Source organism: Bos grunniens, chromosome 19 (assembly GCF_055505025.1).
Source record: "Bos grunniens cultivar Pamir isolate PY7600 chromosome 19, Bosgru_T2T1.0, whole genome shotgun sequence".
In the NCBI taxonomy this organism is placed as follows: Eukaryota; Metazoa; Chordata; class Mammalia; order Artiodactyla; family Bovidae; genus Bos; species Bos grunniens.
In genome coordinates this window covers 18,693,372-18,713,072 of record NC_141183.1, presented here as the reverse complement: position 1 = coordinate 18,713,072, position 19,701 = coordinate 18,693,372, and the positions used below count along the sequence as shown (strand labels likewise).

General features: G+C 52.8%; 3 long non-coding RNA genes across 3 annotated transcripts; 1 reads left to right on the top strand and 2 right to left on the bottom strand.

Moving 5' to 3' along the window:
• Positions 1-597: 597 nt before the first annotated feature.
• LOC147351447 (uncharacterized) lies at positions 598-3,874 on the bottom strand. Its single transcript, XR_015147527.1, has 3 exons — positions 3,554-3,874; positions 2,833-3,013; positions 598-2,288 (listed from the first exon to the last, which is right to left on the bottom strand). It is a non-coding gene; the product is annotated as an uncharacterized LOC147351447 (long non-coding RNA).
• Positions 3,875-7,166: 3,292 nt separating this feature from the next.
• Positions 7,167-8,292, bottom strand: LOC147351446 (uncharacterized). The gene is made up of 2 exons (XR_015147525.1): positions 7,943-8,292; positions 7,167-7,338 (listed from the first exon to the last, which is right to left on the bottom strand). It is a non-coding gene; the product is annotated as an uncharacterized LOC147351446 (long non-coding RNA).
• A 967-nt stretch (positions 8,293-9,259) lies between these two features.
• LOC147351445 (uncharacterized) lies at positions 9,260-14,710 on the top strand. The gene is made up of 3 exons (XR_015147526.1): positions 9,260-9,366; positions 11,599-11,715; positions 12,207-14,710. It is a non-coding gene; the product is annotated as an uncharacterized LOC147351445 (long non-coding RNA).
• Positions 14,711-19,701: the final 4,991 nt, after the last annotated feature.

The window sequence follows — 19,701 nt, the reverse complement described above, 5'->3', positions numbered from 1 at the left end:
CCTGGGTGGTGGACGGGAGAGGGAATATACAGGGGTGGACTGGACCTCTTGGTATGGAAGGAAAAAAACTTTGTCTCCCTGAGGGTTTCCAGTCCACCCATCAGGATGCTACTTTAGGAAGCTACAGAGATGCTTCCTTTGGGATGGGTCAAGGAGGGGCCCCAGGGGAAACTAGAGACTCCCAGGTGGTCAGTTCCCAAGGTTACAGCGAAAGCCATAAGGCATCTGGGGTGGTGGTGGGAGGGGGAGGGACAGTAAGGCCAATGAAAGCTGGATGCTTCCTTTTTGTGGGGGCAGGTAATCAATTGTAGAAACAGGGCCCTTCTCTTGCTCAAAGGGGCCTGAGGTGACCACTGCATGCTGCATGCTAAGTCACTTCAGTTGTGTCCGATTCTTTGCAACCCCATGGACTATAGCCTGCCAGGCTCCTCTGTCCATGGGATTCTCCAGGCAAGAATACGGGAGTGGGTTGCCATTTTCTCCTCCAGGGGATCTTCCCAACCCAGGGATGGAACCCGCGTCTCTTGCATCTCCTGCATTGGCAGGTGGGTTCTTTACCGCTAGTGCCACCTGGGAAGCCCAGGCAGCCTGCTACTGAACCACGATGACCTCGAGAGACACAGGGTATAATAGTTACAGGTGTGGATTTTAGTTCAGCTTACCTGGGTTTCTTTTTTCAACTTTATTGAAGCATCATTTACATACGATAAAATGTACACATTTGAAGTGTTCAATCAGATGTTCTGACAAATTTATGTGCACCACTACCATCAGGATATAGAACACTTTCATCATCCCCAAAAGCTCCCTCGTGCTCCTTCCCAGTCGATCCCCACTCTCCCCCCAGCCCCAGGCAACTACTGATCTGCTTTCTGTCATTATAGATTAGATTTGCCTTTTCTAGAGTTTCATATAAATGGAATTATGTAATATGTACTCTTGGCATCTGGCTGCTTTTCACTTTTCATGATGTTTATGAGATTCATCCACGTTGTTGTTTTGCCAGTAGTTTATACCTTTTTATTGCTGCGTATGATCCCACTGTTGGAATGTATGACAGTTTGGCCACCTGTTGATGGACATTTGCGTTGTTTCCAGGTTTGGACTGCTGTGAATTAAGCTGCTGCAAACATGGGTGGGCAAGTCTGCATGTGAAGATGTTTCTTGGGGGTGTGGAATGACTGGGTCCTATGGTAATTGTATGTTTGACTTTGAAAGAAACAGATCACCTTTTCTAGAGTAGTTGTACCATCAAACATTTCTATTCTTGGCCTATGAGAGTTCCAGTTGTTCTACAACCTCATCAACACTTAGCATGGTTAGTCTTCTGATGGATGTGTGGTGGTAGTTGTTGTGGTTTTAATTTGCATTTCCATGATAATGAGTGATGTCAAATATCTCTTTCATGCATATTGGCCATTCTGTATGTTCTTTGGGCCATTTAAAAATTAGATTGTTTGTGGGGAATTCCCCGGCAGTTCAGTGGTCAGGACTTGGTGGTTTCACTCATGCAGCCCGGGTTCCATCCCTGGTCGGGGAACTAAGATCCTGCAAGCTACTTGGTGTGATCAAAAAGGAAAAAAAATTAGATTGTATTCTTGTTACTGAGTCATGAACGTTCGTTGGCTATACATGTATTGTCACATGTACATGTATTTTTTTGTACCTTTGTCAGATATATGTATTGTAAATATTTTCTCCTCGGCTGTAACTTGCCTTATTATTTTCTTAGCTGTCTATATCTTGATTCTGCTATTTCTATGTGTGCAGTCTTGAGCAAGGAACAGTCTTTTCTGACCCTCAGTTTCGACATCAGTAAAATGGGGATAATAGGAGTAGAGTACAGAAGTGTTGAACTGGCATCACCGACTCAATGGGCATGAACTTGAGCAAACCACAGGGGATACTGAAGGACAGGGAGTTCATGGGGTCGAAAAGAGTCGGACGTGACTGAGTGACTGGACAGCAGCAACAACACAAGTGTGTGACATATAACTGAGTTCCAGTGTGTGCGGTGCTGGAACCCAGAGGCGGTCCTGATGCTCCTTCTGCTGCTGTCCTCAGGCAGTCGATGGCCACTCCTTCACCCTCATGGATCCGGCCCTGATAGCGTCATCTCTTTTCTGTCCACCTGACTCCTGAGGACCCCAAGGCAGGGGCGGGATGAGGGCAGGATGACTTGTGTCATCATCCCACGTGAAGCTGGGCCTCCATCCATCCTGGTTGTTGGCGAGATACAAGTTTTGGGGTCCACAAGGTTCAGAGCCCAGGGGTCCACCATCTTGGAACTTCAGAGAGTGGGAAAATGTCTGAGAACCCACAACTCCTATCCATAATTGTTCATGCACACCCACAACTCCTTAGTTACCAAATCTATACCCACCAGGGCATGCCAGCCCTTGGAATTCCACTTGGCACCTGCACAGACTCACTCGCACTAGGAGGGAAGGCAGTGACCGCCTCCTCCCAGCTCCCCTTGCCACTGATCTGGAGTGGCGGGCATACTGGCCAGACCATCTATAATTCAGAGGTTTGGCTCAAAATAGTTCAATTCAGGTTCAGCCTCTTGGATAGGAGAGGAGGAGTAGCAAGAGCTAAGAAAGGGGTGGAGACAATGACCCCGAGGAAGAGTCTGGAGTCTGCCTCCCATCCTGGGCAGAACCTCCTGGAGAGAGCAGGGAGCTTCAAGGGATGCCTGTAAGTTTCACTTCCCAAGGTGAGGGGCCCCTCTTCTCCCTTCCCCTGTCGCATCCCCAAATCCTCCAACCTGGGGAGACAAGGTCCCCTGAGGGCCAGCAGAGAGCTTCACTGTCCACATGAGGCCATTCATACCTGCTGGGCCCTGGAGTCTCCACCTGTGTGTCTCCAGCTCCCTGACACTGGGCCCAGGGTGAGAGGGACACTTCTTAGTTCTCAGGCATCTTTGTCCCAGGCCTCCTGTCTGACCGCACCAATCAATCAGTTGATAAGTCCACAAATATTTACTGAGTCCTCAAGCCGGCAAGGCTGGGCCCTAGGACATCAGAGGGTACACAGGCAGGCTCACAACTTGCTGAACAGGCAGGACATTCACAGAAAGAACAAGGACAGGTCAGGGAGGGACAGGCCACCAGGATCAGGGACAGGGGCTACAGGAAGGTGACTGGCTGAGGGGCTGACGTGAATCAGGCCTCCTGGATGAAGGATCAGATTCGGGGAGACAGGAAGGCAGAAGGCAGCAGTGTGAGCTGGATGAGGGGGCGGAAGGTACGAGGCTGTCTGGATGTTAATAAAAGGATTGGCTGATGGAACCAGGGTCTTGTGAGGACATCACAAGGCCAGCCTGGCGTGTCCTTCACCCTTCCGTAGTTCAGCAAGGACAGGGACCACACCAGGTACAATTCCTTGCGATTTTCGCCCAACATCCTGTCACATGGTATTAACCACTTTGCTTTGGAGTCAGCCTGGTTGCATTCAAATCCTGACACAGCGACTTCACTGCCCCATGACCCTGGGCAAATGGCATAAATGTGCTTGCTTCTTCACCAGCAACGAGGGTAATAATAGGACTTACCTCCTGGCCTTGTTGAAGAGATAAATCAGAGATGCACAGATGGGACTTCCCTGGTGGCTCAGTGGTATGGAATCCGCCTGCCAATGCAGGGAACACAGGTTCAATCCCTGAAGATTCCACATGCCTCGGAGCAACTAAGCCTGTGGCCCACCACGACTGAGCCTGAGCTATAGAGCCCATACTCCACAAGAGAAGCCACTGTAATGAGAAGCCCATGCATCACAACTAGAGAGGAGCCCCTATTTGCTACAACTAGAGAAAGCCAGCACAGCAACAAAGACCCAGTGCAGCCAAAAAGAAAACAAACAAATAAATAAAAAATATTTTTTTTTAAAAGAAGAAATGTACAAATGGTGGTCATCTCCCATGCTTTCCCCACGTGTCCAGAGTAGTGGTAGAGTGTCTCCAGTACCCAGGTAGCTGACCAGGGGAGGGCGCTATTACCCAAAGGTAAAGTGATGGTGAAAGTCCGTCATGTGTGTGACTCTTTGTGACCCCATGGACTATATACAGTCCATGGAATTCTCCAGGCCAGAATACTGCAGTGGGTAGCCTTTCCCTTCTGCAGGGGATCTGGAAAGAGATGATGCTGCTGGACAGAAACCAAGAGGGCTTCCTGGCAGAGGAGGCCTTCACACTGTGATTTGATTCAAAGCATCTGACTCCAGAACTCCTCTGGGCAAAGTGGAACCTTGAGACTTCACAGAAAAGATGGTGAAGAAATAAGGCCTCAAGCATTCAGGAGCCATCTGTCTCAAGAGGACAAAGCCAGGTGGACTTCTGGCGGGAAGGGGGTCTGAACCGGTCTGGCCGTGGGGAGGTAGGTGGTCTTTCTGAAGGGCCACACAGCTGAGATGCACAGGGAGGAGAGGCAGAGAGAGAAAGAAGGGGACCGGCACATTATTGTTCACATCTGTGTCTCACAACACTCCTTGGACAAGTGGGCTTAGCGTTCTGGGGCCCCCGTTTTCCTTGGGACATAATGCTCCCCGTGGCGCCGTGAGAGTCTTATGGGGCTTTGCATTGGATTTGCTGTGTTTTCTCCCAGAGGAAAGTCAAAGTGTGTGCTTTGGCCCTGGGTTCCAGAGGGCTCCCTCCCTCCTCTCCACCTCAGTCTCCATCCATCTCTTGGGGCCTCTGGCTTGGTCTCTCCATCACTCTCTGCCCCTACGTCTCTGAGTCTCACTAATTTTGTCTTTCCTCCCATCTCACCCTCCCTCCCTTGTGCCAAGTCTTTTCCATCTTCTCTACCTCTCCTCTGCTCTCCAGGGTCCTCCCTAAACTCCGCACTCTCGTTCTGGGACTGGACACAGCTAGGGAGTGGGGAGGAGGGGTGCCTGCCTCTGAAGGGCCCACCCCACGGCCAGCCCTATCGATTAGGGATTTCTTCAGAGGAGGGGAGACATCAATGACTCCACGACAAGCCTCGCTAGCGCTGCTAATATTAGCCCGGGAAGGCAGCTCACTGATGGATTAGGAGAAATTAAGAATTCAAATTCTGTAATTTGAATTGGAGGCCGCTGCTTGCTGACAGCTCATACTTCCCCAGAAATTAATGAGTGAAGGAGGGATGGCAGCGCTGGTTTTCCTCTTTGACAATATAATTTTCCCCTGTGATCTGCGCCTTTGAAACTCCATTCCTGAGCAGGAGGGTGGGGACCTGTTTGTCTCAGATCTCATTCCTTCAGCCTCCTAGATCCCAGAAGCTCCCGGGAGCCAGGTTCCTGATTTCCAACAGAGCGCTGGGCTTCTGCCTGCTGATGCTCTTGTGAGGCCAGCCCAGGGGACCCCAGAAAGACAGGTTGAGGGGCACAGGCAGACCTACTTCCTGTCCCTCATAGCTTTGCATGACCCCGGAAATGTTTGAACCTGTTTTTCAGCTCAGGACCCTAATTTGTAAAATGGAGACCATAAAATTCATCCCCTCCCCTGGGGTAGGGAGTTGTGAGGCCCAAGACGCGAACATGAACATGATGCTTACCTTCTTTCTCTCCCTGCCCCTTCTCCCAGTGCGTCTCAGCTGGGAGGTCCCTCAGAAAGCCCACCAACCTCCCCATGGCCAAACCAGGCCCAGACACACTTCCTGCAGGAAGTCCACCTGGTTTCATCATATTGAGACTGACGGCTCCTGAGACCTTGAGGCTTTTTTTCCCCCACCATCTTTTCTGTGAAGTCTCAAAGCTCCAGGTTATTCTGGGAAGGGATGTCCTGTCTCTCGGAAGCTTGTCAGCTTCTCCCAGGAGGAACTGGTCCTGCACCTAATAGCCAGTAGGTGATTAATAACTGGTGAATGAATTTAATGGACAGTTTCTATACCCCCTGCACCTGCCTCACCGTTCCTCCGCCTGTGCCCACCAAGTGCCTGGAGAATGCATATTGATGACTGGCAGGTGTTGGGGTCCACCATGGCCTGGCCAGTCCTCACTGCATCCCAGGTGCCCACGTCTTGGGGGTGATGTGCAGAGGGGCACATTCAGTCGTGCTGTGAGTAGCTCCCCATAGCACAGTCTCCAAAATGGCAGCTTGGAAGCAGTTTGTTTTTTTTTTAAGTGCCAACCTGTTGTTTGTTAAGGCAATGGGTAAAAGTTCCTCCTTGAGACACACGGAGATGGAGTCAAAGGCAGACCTTCAGACTTTCCTGCTGGTCCAGTGGCTGAGAATTTACCTGCCAGGCCTCCCTGGTGGCTCACTAATAAAGAATCAGCCTACCAATGCAGGAGAATGGGTTTCATCCCTGGTCTGGGAAGATCCCACAGGCCACAGGGCAACAAAGCCCGTGCACCACAACTACTGAGCCAGAGCTCTAGAGCCCGTGAGCCATAACCACTGAGCCCACATGCGCAACTACTGAAGCCCACAAGCCCTGGAGCCTGTGCTCCACAACAAGAGGAGCCACCACAATGAGAAGCCTCACACCAAAACTAGAGTGTGGCCCCTGCTCAATGCAACCAGAGAAAGCCTGCACACAGCAAAAGACCCAGCACAGTCAAAACTAAATAATAAGTAGATAATCTTCTTAACATGGTGGACCTTCCCATGTCTCTCCTCCAGACCCTTCAACTGTGGGCACACCCGCCCTTGCCCTCCTGCTCCAACCCCAGGCTCCATCTCTTACCTAGCAACTGGCTGAGCTCCGGCCCAGGGATGGGGAGGGACCCTACAGCTGCTGGGGAAGCAGGGCTCTGCAAGGCTTAGAGGAGTGCACAGGTCCCCTTGGAATTGGCCACCGAGAATCTAGGGTGGGACTTGTCCAGCCTCAGGATGACACAGACAGAATTAGTTGAAAGGGCTTCCCACATGGCGCTAGTGGTAAAGAACCCACTTGCCAATGCTGGTAGATCTAAGAGATGCCAGTTCAATCCCTGGATCAGGAAGATCCCCCAGAGAAGGGCATGGCAGCCCATTCCAGTACTTCTGCTTGCAGAATCTCATGGACAGAGGAGCCTGGTGGGCTACAGTCCATGGGGTTGCAAAGAGTTGGACATAACTGAAGCGACTTAGCACAGCACACAACTTCAAGCTTCAGAGCTGGGAGGGACCTTTGGGGTCACCTGGGACCAACTGTCTCTTTGACAAGCTGGGGAAATTGAGGCTCAGAAAGATTAGCCGGTAGTCAAATCTCAACTATTTAATAGGTGGAAAACTGGCTGAGTGATCCCTGGAGCAGATAATCCCAAATCCCACTAGAAGGCTCTGCAGGGCTTCTGAAGAATCAGGTGTTCTTTCCAATTCTGCTTCCTCAGGGCTAGTACTGGAGCAAAAGTTTATCCCCAGGTGGGCTGGAGCTGGAGGCAGAGAAAGAAGGTTGGCAGAAAAGCAGTTTTCTAGGAGACTCAAGGGGTGCTTTGGGCAGGAAATGGGGAGGGATCCTGTCTGCTCCCCCAGCATGCTTGCCTGGGAAGCCCCCCACTAGCACTAGCACCATGGCCTCTTTCCCGCTGAGGCTAACCCAGGATGCAAGGTGAGCATCAGGGAGAGGGTGGGGATCTGGGCAGTGGCTGAGAAGCTTCTATGGCCACTCAAGGCGCAGGGGCAGGTGGGCTTGCTGCCTGACACCCCCCAGTCTGCCGCTGTGTCCTCGCCTGCCCCCACATAGCCCCTCCGGTGCCCAAATCGCCTTTTCCCAGAACCAATTAAAACAGTGTTTGGAGCAAGGTTGAAATAGTCACATAATCATTTTCTCCAGTAAAGTTACGGGCTGGAGACCAATTTGAAAGGTGAGCTGGTAACTGAACCTGAGGAGCGGCAATAGCAGAGAGGCTGAGGGCAGTGGAGGGGAGGGGGCGCTCTTTCTGGGGATCAAAGGCTCCTGATGGCGACTGCCCCTCCCACCGCAGCAGCAGGGGTGTCACAAACCCCGCTCCTGTTGTCCCCCGCCATCGCACTCACTTCCTCTGGCCACCGATGTCTCTTGAGGCCCCAGGGCTCCCAGCCCACAACAAGAGGACAGCAGGTCCAGAGGCCACGTCATCAGACTTTCTCAGTTCACAGGCCTAACTATGGAGGCCACGTGGCCAAAATCTACCAAGCGGTTAAGCAAAGCTAGGACTCCAACCAGGTCTTACTCTCCCGCCAGCGCTCTGTCTCCCCGCTGGGTCTCCTGTCTCCCCTGAAGGAGCCTCAGTACCCCAGAGCTACATCCTCCCCACCCTCTCCTGCCCTGCCCACCCCATCTCCCATGATTCACTGGGCCAGTCCCGCCATATTCTCCCTGCAGAGGGAAGGGGGAGGGGCTTACCCCTTTGCTCCCCAGTCCAATGGACCACGCACACGGTGGATTGCCTGCTTAACTCATGGCTAGAACACCCGCACTGGTCGCCTTGCTCTGTCCTTTCTCCCAGCCCTAGAATGGGCACCAGAATACCTCCCACTTGTGGTGATTCATTCCTTTTTTTCTTCTTTCCTTCCTTCTGCGCATGCTCATTATGTCCTTGCTGGGTGTGAAGCCCTGAGCAGGACGCAGGGATGAGCCGCGATGGATCGGGTCGCGCTGCCCTCATGGCCCAACGGCAAGTATGAACGACTTAACATCAGTGACATGATAGGAGGGCCCTTCCCTAGAGCTGGGGAGGCAAGGGACTTCTAAGCGGAGGCCTCAAAGCTCCAAGAGGAAGTGTTTTCCCAAGATGAATTCAGTGGCTGAGAAGCAAGGAAAAAAACCCAGTTGTCATCTAGGTAGGGCAAGCTGAAGTCTCCGTTTCCTCATTTCTAGAAATGAGCCCTGGCTCTAGCTTTCAAGATTCTGGAGAATATGGATACAGATGTACTTTATGAGGTGGAAGATTCCATTCCACTGATTATCGTTGTTAATGGAGGTCATTTGTTCCCGAACCCAGACAAGGGGATAGAGTCTGGAGGAGGGGTGAGTCAGTGGTCAGGGGTGGTGGAGGAGGCTGGCAATATAGGGAGCTGGAATTCTGCGGAGCCCTGTGGTTATTTGGGATTGACAGCCAGCAACCAGATCCAGGGGAAGTGCCTGGACCACATGCCTGGCTAGGAAGGAGTTCTGTGGGTGGGAGAAACCTCAGAATTGGCGCTGCTGGGAAGGCTAAGCCTGGCTCCTATGGTCAGGTCTGGCTTCCACACAGCCTGCTGGGTCTCAGCAGGTGAAGGTCTGGGAGTCAGGGTGAGACTCTGAGGGGGTCTAGTCCCCTTCCTGCACCTCTCAGCCAATCAATACCTCCTGCCCCCTGCCCCCACCTTCAGCAGGTAGATGCTAACTGTGTCATTCTGGAACTGACCCCCTGGCCCAGAGAGCCCCCAGGACATCCCTCATCCACCAGGGCTCTGGAGGAGACCTAGCCCAGGGCAAGGTTTGTGCTTCTCTTACCAGGGGCACCAAACACTGAGCTTCCTGTCCCCTGGGCCCTCTTAAGCCCCTGCCTGTGGCCCTGGTGCCTTTCTTGGCACCACTGGCCTCCTGGTCAGCAGCTGCAGGGGTGAGTCACAGCGCTCATTAGAGCTTAATTAATCAATTGAGTTAATCAGACAGCTGAGATGTGCTGTGGTTGCAGATGGGAGCAGGAGGGAGAAGGAGCCAGAGCATGAAGGGCCGGGTCGGGTGAGCCGGGATGGTAGGGCCAGGGTTGGCAGCGGATGGAGCCTGGTGGGTTGGCAAGGGAGGAGGGCGCTGGCCACATCTGCACTTGAGGTCGCAGGGAAGGAGGATGAATGGGCTCAGGATGGGCGGCTTTGAAAGCTTCCCTTTGCTGGGTGCCAGAGACCGTGCCTGGGGAAGGAGAAAGCAAGACTCTTCCATCCCCACTTCCTCTCTCATTTTGTATCTTGTCACGTGTGTCTCTGAGAGCTATTTGAAATCCTTATTTGATGGAATGGGGAGAGGAAAGAAAGGAAAAAAAAGAAAAAACAGAAAAGGTAGGTCCTCCCATTCTCAGTCTGATGGGGGAGGCTAGATGTCTATCGGGAACACAGACGAGATCCAGACTCAGAGACAGAGAGACACATGTCTCTCCCATCGAGCCACTCAGGCTCTCGACATCTGGACCTGGGGGGATGGGGAGGGACCAGACAGATCAAAGCCAAGGGCGGGCGGGAGTCCAGGAAGAGTCTTAGGAGGAGGGGAGCACTTGAGCGGGGTATACATCGTGATTTGCAAAATGTGGCTTCATCTGTTTTTCTCTCTCACCCGACCTTGGTATTACCTTGGGGGCTCGGGGGGAGGTGAGTGGGACGGGAAGTATGATGGTTGGAGATGGATTTAGAGAGGATTCACGGACACCACCCTGTAGGCCCCGCCCTCCAGGGGTTTACAGTTTTCACTGGGTGACAAGCTAAGTGCAGTCTGGTGACCCAGAGTCTGAGATTGTGAGCGATGAGGATCCAGGACCTGGGACACACAAAGAACCATGGGAGATGGACTAGAGGAATGCAGACACTCTAATGAGGCTGAGGAAGGTTTCATGGAGGAGGCGGCAACATGAGCCAGGTCCTGCAGGCCTTGAGATTCCAGTTAAGTGGGAGGGGAGGTGGAAAGGAAGGATGTCCCAGGAGGAGAAATGGCCAGGGCAGAGACAGGGAGAGTCGACCATATATGGCAGGTTACTTGGAGCCACAAGCTGGGCTGGAAACAGATTCCTCTTTGTGGCGGGAAGAGAGGTCGAGATGGTAGGGGGGGCTCTTTGAATGCCAAAGCCAGGAGTCCACAGTTGAATTTGGTAGGCACTGGGCATCATCGCCAGTCTCTAACTGGGAAGAATGGGCTAATAGCAGTTGGGTTTGTTTTTTTTGTTTTTTTTTTTGGCCACACTGCATAGCATGCAGGATCTTAGTTCCCTGACCAGGGATAGAACCCACACCCCCTGCATTGACAGCGCAGAGTCCCAGGCACTGGATCACCAGAGAAGTCACTATAGCACTTTTGGAGAGAGGATGTCCATGGAGGCAGAACTGCGCGGGGTGGAGCCAAGGTGGAAGAGACCTGAAACGAGAGGGAGTGTGTGTGTATGTGGGTGTATGTGGGTATATGTGTGCATGTGTGTATATGTAGTTGTGTGTGTGCTTAGTCATGTCTGACTCTTTGCAACCCCATGGACTGTAGCCTACCAGGCTTATCTGTCCATGGGGATTCTCCAGGCAAGAATACTGGAGTGGGTTGCCATGCCCTCCTCCAGGGGATCTTCCCAACCCAGGGATCGAACCCAGGTCTCTTGCATTGCTGGTGGATTCTTTACCATCTGAGCCACCAGGGAAGTCTGTACATGTGGTTATGCATATACATATTTGTGTGTCTATGTGAGTGTATGTGTGTATTTGTGAGTGCGTTGTGTATTTGTGAGTATATTTGTGAGTGTGTGTATTTGTGAGTGTGTGTGTCTAGAGCAGTGGTTCTTACTCTTTCAGGAGTCACAGATGCCTCTAAGCCTTGACAAAAGCTTAGACCCTTAACTTAGAAAAAAAGCACAGACTCAAAGTTTTGCCTTCAGTGGTGGGGACAGGAGATATGTCCATGCATCTCCTGAAGCTCGTTTGCTGGACCTCCTAGGATTCAGATCTTCTGAAATCCCATCTCTCCCGTTTGGTTGCAGAGTCTGCAAAAGCTGTCACTGAAGGCTCACTGCAGCACTTGGTCCCGGGGAGCCTGGCGCCTCTCCCCACATCCCTACCCTGGCAGGACAATTCTGCAGCCAGGACTTTGGGAATTGGTGGGTAATAGGGGCTGGGGGCACTTGGGCACGGGCTCTGGTGAGAGTTCCAGGCTGCCTCCTTCCTTGGCTCCCAGCATCAGCAGACTCAGGAAGGCTGCCTCCCTGCCAGCGCTCAAGTTGCCCTGAAACATGCCCTGAAACATGTGGAATGGCATGTTCATTCCTCTCCACAAATCCTAGTGCTGAGAGCAGCTGAGAAGCGAGAGAGCAGCTGAGAAGCGAGACCCAAGTGGCCTGGCTCCAAAGCAGGGAGCTCCCAGCAAAGCTTTTTCTGGGTTTGCTGGGTGACTCCCGGGGAATCACACCTTTTCTGGGCCTCCATCCTGGCCGTCTTCCTGCAGCAGAAGTTGGCCTCCCCCAGGAGTTAGGGTGGGCCCTGTAGACTCTGCGAACATGTCCAGCAAAAGCCACTCAGGATGGGGTGCCCTTGAAAGGGACTCCCCTGTCCTCCTGCCTCACATTCTCTTTCCCACACCCCATGCTTACAGCTTCGGAAGCATTGTGTAAGAAACCTTTCCACCCCTGCCGAAATGGCGTTGATCAAGACCATCCCTTTGCCTTCGATCTCACAGCCAGGAAGCAGAAGCACCAGGATTGAAGAGTTTCCAAGACCAGCTGGCAGGTTCTTCTCTCCACCTCAGGCTGCTCCGAGGGCTGGGGATGGGGGGTGGGTGGCCAGATGGGGAGCTCAGTGTCCACCCCAGCCCCAGGTCTTATCCAGGTCTGGGGACCTGCAGTGGGCTTACTGATGGGAGGACCACTGCTGTCACTCTGCCTCCCCCAGGAAGCCTCCTGTGGGGGCCCATTTGCAGCCACAAAATTGCCTTTCTAAAAAGCGGTGCTCTACCTTGCACTTCACAGGGGCCTCTCCCCACTGTTAAGGCGACAGAAGCCCCTTGCCTGTGGGGTTTTTTGTTCTAGATCTATGCTGGTCCAGTGTGTTGCCAGTGAAGGACAGGGAAGCCTGGCGTGCTGTAATCTGTGCATGCGTGCTAATTCACTTCCATCGTGACTGACTCTCTGCAACACTATGGACCGTAGCCCATCAGGCTCTTCTGTCCATGGGATTCTCCAGGAAAGAATACTGGAGTGAGTTGCTGTCCCCTCCTCCAGGGGATCTTCCCAACCTAGGGATTGAACCTGTGTCTCTTATGTCTACCTGTATTGGCGGGTGAGTTCTTTACCACTAGCACCACCTAAGAAGTCCAAAAAGAAGTCGCTCAGTCATGTCTGACTCTTTTCGACCCTGTGGACTGTAGCCCACCAGGCTCTTCCATCCATGGAATTTCCCATGGCAAGAATACTGGAGTGGGTTGCCATTTTCTTCTCCAGGGAATCTTCCTAACCCAGGGATCGAACTCAGGTCTCCCACATCGCAGGCAGACTCTTTACCCTCTAAGCCCCCAGGGAATCCCAAGAAGTCCATAGGGGTCACAAAGAGTTGGACACGAGTTAGCAACTGAACAATATGTGGCCACCCGACACCTGTGGCCACTGAGCACTTGTAATGTAACTAGCATCACTTGTTGAAACAATAATGTTTTAGATAGCCTGGATTGAATTTTTAAAATATGGTTTAAATTAATTTCACCCATTTCTTTTTACTTTAAAAAATATTTATTTATTTGGCTGCAGCAGGTCTTGCATTATGAGGAATCCTTTAGTTGCTCCATGGCAACTGGAATCTTAATTCCCTGACCAGGGATCAAACCCATGTCCCATGCATTGCAAGGCAGATTCTTAACCATGGGACCACCAGGGATGTCCATCTTTGTACACTTTTAATTCGGCTACTAGAATCTTTCCAATCATGTGCATGCCTTACATTATATTTCTATTGCACGGAGTTGCTCTAGGTAGTAATAACTCCTTACCACTTCAGGGTTTTGTATAATCCCATTAAAAATTCTGTGAAATGAGAAGAGCAGAGCCTACCTGCTATTTTATCAGTTATTTTACTGATAAGACAGGTGGGTCTCTGTGAGGTCAAATGACTTAGTCAAGGTCATATAACCAGGAGGAGGTGGAGGCCAGAAACAAAGGGATGGAGGCCAGGTTTTCTTGTCTGTAGAACAGAGACCCACTTTCCAAGACAATCCAGATTGGACTCATTGGAAAAGACTCTGATGCTGGGAAAGACTGAAGGCAGGAGGAGAAGGGGATGACAAAGGTTGAGTTGGTTGGATGGCATCACCAACTCAATGGACATGAGTTTGAGCAAACTCCAGGAGATGATGAACGGCAGGGAAGCCTAGTGTGCTGCAGTCCATGGGGTCGCAAAGAGTTGGACAGGACTGAGCAACTGAACAACAACCAGAGAGATGCCTCTTTCTCTCCCTGTTGGTGCTGACCACTCCTGGGCCACTCACTCCCCCCAGCCCCCACTGAAGCCACTCTCCCCCTCCATGCTCTGGAAAGCTCCTGCTAGAAATATCCCCAACAACCCCATTAAGACTAATGCCTCTTGGCCCTCCGTTGAAGCCAGAATCTGATCTCATGTTAGACTCCATGGCCTATGATTTCCCCATCAAAGCTGGTGCCTTTGCCCTGGCATTAACGGGCTGACTCCTTTGTACCTGCTGCCACTCACATAAGTGCCCCAGGGTGAGAGAAGCAATGGCCACGCCCCCTGGGATGCACCCACTGTCAGTTCCCCTCCCCACATGGCTTCCACCCTTTTTGCTTCCTCCTTGGAGATGAGCACATTCAATGAGGCTAGGGGACTGTTTCTTTAATTTCCCTCCCTGTCCGTCCTGGAACGTGATAAAAATACCCAGCATTGATCTTTTTTTCTTCTCCTTCTGCCGGGGATAATGTTTACCCAGGTGTCAATCAGGAGAAGAATTTGGCTTCCTAATTTCTCTTCTCCTCCCTGGGGGCCGTGCGTCTCCCCGCCTCACATGGACACTGAGCTGAAATCAAGGTTACTAATAATCCCCCAGCACACACAGACACCGAGAGCACATATATTAAAGTCACATATTGATTTATATTTTCGGGTCCCTCTGCCTTGCTGCCCAGCCTCAGCCTTTCTCTCTGCCAAGGAGAAAAAAGAATTACACGGCTATATTTATCGCCAAGATGTTTAGTGTAAAGAGCATTGTGTCCGAAGGTAATTCCCACCCCACACCCTCTTTGGAGGTATTTTTTAAAAAATAGTGTGGCATCTCCTCGCCGTGAACATTTATCTTTTGTTGTTCGTTCTTTAACTTTTCCCTGAAGGAAACAGTGAGACATTTAAGGTAGACCATCAGATGGACTTCCTGACTTGACAAATGGTGGTGGCCATCCCCAAAGAGGCTGGTGGGGTTTTTGCCAGCGGAGATAATCTTGTTGCAGGTATGGGAAAGGGGTGGGTAGGAGGTGTGTGGAGGGTGGGGCAATGGATTCAGAAGCTTTTAGAGGTTGCCCACCAGTCCAAAAGCCACCTTGTAATTAATGGCTCACCATCTGTGGTCCCATTTCACAGTTGGGAAAATCAAGAAGTTGAGGAGTGAGTCTACTTACCATGGGGGCTTTAGCCTTGACTTCCATCAGGACTTGATAGGAGAAAATTTTCCTCCAGGCATGGATGACTCCTGCCCTTCAGTGGGGACACAGGTCTCTGGCTGAGGGGAGGTGGAGGTGGGAAGAAGGGACAGACAGCCCGGAGATTCTTTAAGGTGAGATGGGTAAAGGAAGGGCTCTCAGAGCAAGAAACCTGGCAGTCACCGCCTCCCCCAACACCTCTGCTTCCACTTAGAGCGCCTGTCACTTTGTTTGACGGGTCAGCCATTTAAAAATGCCAAACCATTTAACTCCAGTTCCCTCAAGGAAGCTGTTGGAATGGAAGTGAGGCTAAGCATGGGAACTCGCACAGACTCAGCACCATTCCCTCGAAGTCTGTCTGGGAGTTTCCTTGTCTCTCCCTCTCCCAGATATCATCTCCTTCATTCTTCACAAAGGCTCTGGGAGTGAGAGGGTGTCAACCCCATTTTACACATGGGAAGTGAAGTCGTTCAGTCGTGTCTGACTCTTTGCGACCCCGTGGACTGTAGCCCACCAGGCTCCTTCATCCATGGGATTCTCCAGGCAAGAATACTGGAGTGGGTTGCTATTTCCTTCTCCAAGGGATCTTCCTGACCCAGGGATTGAACCCAGGTCTCCCGCATTGCGGGCAGACTCTTTAACCTCTGAGCCACCAGGGAAGCCCTGGGAAAACTGAGGTTAAGTAACTGACACAGGGTCACACAGCAGGAAAAGGCAAGCCTCAACTGCAGCCCAGTTTTCCGATTCCTCTGTAGGGCTCGCCCCCATGCCCCCACCATGGGCGCGGCCTCCTGGGACTCAGTTTTTGGTGCCCTTCCTTCAGATCCCTCCAGCCTCCTTCTGAAACCATTTACCTCAGATTGGGACTCTAACCCACAAGGCTAGGACTCGAACCCCCAGCCACAACCCACAGTAATGAAGCGCAGGTTCTTGATGTCTCATTGCAGAAAGAATTCAGTGAGAGACAAAGGGATAGGTAAGAAGTGGATTGATTCACAGAGAAGCACACTCCATAGACAGAGTGTGGGCCATCGCAGAGGGCAAGTGCAGCCCTGTGAAATATGGCGTGGTTAGCTTTTATGGGCTGGATTACTTCATAGGCTAATGAGTGGGAGGATTACTTTAACAATTTGGGGAAAGGATGGAGATTTCCAGGAACTGGGCCACTGCCCAATTTTTGGCCTTTTGATGGTGCCTTGGAACTGTCATGGTGCCTCTGGGTGTGTCATTTAGCTTGCTGATTGAGGATCAAGGGCTAGTTGAAGTTGGCTTGTCTGCCATCTTGGACCCATTTAATTCTAATCAGTTTATGTTGTGTCCTTGGGCTATGTCAGTTTTTCCAAAGTTGTGCCCTGTCCCCTTCCCTCCTGTTTCACTCCCCTGGCCCACCTCTGAGGCCACGGCCCTCCTTCAGGCCCAGCTAACTCTCTGTCTTTGGTACTGGAGAAGCACTTCCTCTTCCGATTGTGCCCTGATGGACCCGGGCTGTTGATCAAAGCTTTTCCTGATGGAGCCTGCCCCCACGTGCCCTGGCCTGCCCAGCTTCTGCCAGAGACTCTAGAGGGCTGGCCACCCCCTGCTCTCCCTTGGGTATTCGCCAGTAGTTTGGTTGAAGGGCTTACAAACCCAAGGTCCCTCATTTCATTCTAGAAGAATGTTCACCCTCTAGCAGAGCTAAGAAGTAGAGCCACGATGTACCAGCCCAGAGCCAGGCAAGGTCTCTCTGCAGTGTTGGCCCCCCCACAATATGAAGCCTGAGCCCCATATTATAGGTGGTGAAACTGAGGTTCAAGGAGCATAAGAAACATCTCCTGAGCCACTCAGAGGATAAGAGGACTTACTAAGGTTGGGTCAATCCATGTGACCCAAAGTCCTTGCCTTGGACCTCCCTCTTTATCTCACTCTTACCTCCCGGGCTGTTCCCGTCTAATCTGACAGGCCGGGTGAAGACGGGAGGGGTGGAGAGCAGACAGCACAGGGCGCGGCGGGAATCAGCAACGAGGACCCTCCCGGGGAACTTTTCCCATTGAAAATCTGTTCCCCTCGCGGCCACGGGTGATGTATGGCTGGAGCTGATGAGAAACGTGCAGCGGGATGGAGGCGGGCGGCGCGGGCCGCCCGGGCGGGGGCAGCCCGGCATTGAGATTCCGCGGGGCGCCAGGGGCGGCGCAGGCCTTGACACGGGCCGGGTAATTGATCTGGAGGTGCCAATTTGCAGCAACTAAATATTTGGTTTCTGCCTCTGCCCGCTCTGCACTCTGCTCAAACAAACTTCAATTAAAAGCGAAAAGCGAGGGGTGGAGGGGCGGTGCGCCCGGGTCCCCGCGGCCCGATCGATGGCGCGGAGGCTGTGGGCAGCGGAGCGCTGCGCGCCCGGGCCGGGGGCACCGAGGACGAGGGCGGGAGGGAGGGCGGGAGGGGCGCCCTCTTCCGGATCGCCGAGCACTGGGCCCTGGGCCCGCGAGAGGCAGCGCCGGAGGGAGGGCCCGCGAAAGGCTACTCTTACAGGTCCGAGCCGCGGCTTGATCTCAATCTCTCAGAGCTGAGGGCGCCTGCTTTGTACAAAGGGGCCAGCCCCGACACCCCCATTCCGGACGTCCAAGCCTGTGGGCTCGGGCAGGGATCCTGGGGTAGGAGTGGCCCCAGGGCCCTGACCCTCCCTCTCGATGCACCCACCACTTTGAAGCCGGCCTTGCCAGTCAACTGCATTCATTCAGCGTTTTTCCTGAGCACAGCTGCGTGCCTGGTGCATGGGGCACAGAGATCTATCTTCTCTCCGGGGTGTCTGCCTGGCTGTGTACCCTTGGGATGACCAAGGTGCGGAACGGGAGGGGGGTGAATCTAACCCAGGCTCCACCTTTGATGGGGGTTTGAAGGAGAGAGTTTAGAATGGGGGAGAAGGAGCAGAAAGATGCTGAGGAATCTGGGAGGGGGCTTCCAGGAGGTGGCTACAGCCTGGAGCAGGGTAAGGGATCACTGGGTCACCCCTAACTCATTTTGGGGTTCAAGACAAACAGAGCAACAGTAGTCAGTCGCTGGGTGGAGTTAGTCCCTGGAGAAATTCCTGTAAGTCAAGGATCTTTCACTGCTTTGGGATAGAGCCCAGCACCACTCAAGGGAGCTAATCATTGGTGCTGGGAATCAGGGGGACCTCAGGGTCTACTGGGTGGCAAGGCCAGAAGGTAGTTAAGGCAGTTCTGGGAAAGATGTGATGAGGGATGCAGGTGGGAGGTGGGAGGGGGGTGGCAAACACATCTGGCTCATCAAGGGAGGTAGGGATAGATTCAGATGGATGGAGAGAGGGAGAGGGGGGCCCTTTGAGAGGAGGGAAAGTTTCTTGAAGGCCAGGCAGAGGCCCTGGGAAGATAAGTGGGGAAGACTTTGTCCCCTCCCATGTTTCTGTGTCCCACCTTCTGGAGTCTTGAAGGATGCTTCCAGACTTAGCCCTTCACCAAGTGAGACTGTTGCTGGACCACTCAGCTGCAGGCTGCAGCACCTTTCCTCGGTGCCTCCTCTTTAAACCCCTTCTCCTTGTTCTCCAGGATCCCCTTAGGGGGGTCTGGACCCCTTGGTCCATGGCTGGATGTGAAGCACAGGTCCTGCCCATGTGGGCCCCACTTCTGGGCATTGGGATGATCCTTCAGAGTTCCTCTGGGCCAGGGAGGCCTGGGTACCAACCTCATTCCCAAACACTGGACTCTGGAGGTGACTAATCTCACTATCTGCCCTTCTGCTCCCTTCTACTCCAATCAGACACCTTTCCTCCTAGCTCTCATCTCTGTGGCTTGGGGAATGAGCTCTGATGAGGAAGAACCCCTGCTGGCCCACACCCCCCAGCTCCAGAAGCCTCCCTATCCACCCCAGCTCTCCTATCCCAGTCCCTCCCTGGGAACTGCATGCTCCACCCGAAGCCAGAGCCCCTTCCCAGCCTGCAAGCTGGGTGCCTGCTCCCTCACATCCCTTCCCTTCCTCCCTCCCTCCCTCTCCCTGGGCGCTGAGCTGTGGAGCAGAATGATTTCCTGTAATTGGCCAGCAATCCGGCTGCCCGACTTGTTCTATCGACATGCTGGTTAGCTGGAAATTGTATTGGAATCTGAGTGATGGGGAGGGGATGGTGGGGAGCAAAGGGAGGAGGCTCTTTGGGCCCCAGCTGGGTGCAGCCTCAGTTCTGCCAGTGGGATGGAGGAGCTACTAGCCAAGTCTCCCATTTCCAGGAAGGAGTTGGAGGGCCGGCCCACAGTGCCTCAGCACCTCCTGAGTTTTCCTCCTTCTCACCCGCCATCTCTGGGGTCTCTCCTGTCCACCTCATGTGGCCTCGGGTCATCACTGCCACCCAGCTCCCTCTCCTGCCTCTAGGACAGGTTCCTCTTGATCTGGAGTGCCTTTATCACAGCTGCCCTGGCTGTCCCCCTCCCATCCAATTTCTAGCCCTGGTGGCTCCTTAAATGGAGGATC